General features: G+C 40.1%; 1 pseudogene; it reads left to right on the top strand.

Moving 5' to 3' along the window:
- The first annotated feature begins 660 nt into the window (after positions 1 to 660).
- On the top strand, positions 661 to 824 carry LOC123806108 (annotated as a pseudogene).
- Positions 825 to 1,024: the final 200 nt, after the last annotated feature.

Here is a 1,024-nt window from a genome sequence, read left to right as displayed (position 1 = left end):
GGTAGCCTGGGTCCCAGCTGTGTATCTACCACTCACCACGTGACTCCTTGACTCTCTCTGAGTTTTAGTTTTCCCCTCTGTAAAATGGGATAATAAGAGTGTCCACTTCAGAGGCTTGCTACTGGATTAAAGCAGTTAATACATGAAAAGTGTGTAAGAACCATGGCTAGCATAAAGTAAAAGCTCAGAAAAATTTTAGCTGCTATTATTATTATTAATATCACTATTCCCAATTTGGATCAAGACCAGCCTGCCTCTTCTCCTTCCTGCCTTCTCTTCCTAAAGGGTCTTCCCTGTCCATCCAACATTCTCAGCCACAGTTTCTGACACACTGATGAGCTGAGATCTCCCGTGTGTAGGTCACAAGAATTGTCTAGAAAGAATTGTTCAAGTGCTACATATTGTTGCTGAATATGCAAATCATTTATTGCTTGTTTTATACACCAGGCTTGACTGATGAATCAGAATTTTAAAAAATTGTATGCCGTTTATACATTATACCTGATTTACTAGGACCTGATTAATGGCTCTCCCTCTCAGTGTCACTCTCATTTATTCTTTCTGATCTGCTTTTTTCTTGGTGGATTAGATGCACTAAAAATAGTATACAAATAGCTTTTTCTCTGCCATTGTGGTCCATAAGGCTTGTTCTTCTTTGCCATGTCTTCTCACAAGACTTTTGGGATCAAGAGGTTCCTGGCCAAGAAATAAAAGCAGAATTGGCCCATTCCCCAAAGCATTCGGGGCGGGGGGGAAACTGGTAATAAAATCAGGTACAACTCCAAGAGGAGAGACACTGGAGAAGAACCAAACTGGGTCAATAAGGTGGGACACATCAGAGATGTCTCCGTTTTTACGCTCTATTCATTGTCGGCCTCTGGAAGTCTCTGAAAAGACCATCGCTCTTGGAACAGTTTGGTGTTCTATTGGAAACTGGATGACTTTTCTCTTGATATTTTTCCTTCAGTAGTAGATGGGTTCATTAATAAATGTGAGGCCATTTTAAAAAAATAGTATACAAATA

The sequence above is a fragment of the Phyllostomus hastatus genome, unplaced genomic scaffold, assembly GCF_019186645.2.
Source record: "Phyllostomus hastatus isolate PE091 unplaced genomic scaffold, TTU_PhHast_1.1 phas_scaffold_345, whole genome shotgun sequence".
Lineage (NCBI taxonomy): Eukaryota > Metazoa > Chordata > Mammalia > Chiroptera > Phyllostomidae > Phyllostomus > Phyllostomus hastatus.
This window is presented reverse-complemented; position numbering and strand designations above follow the sequence as displayed.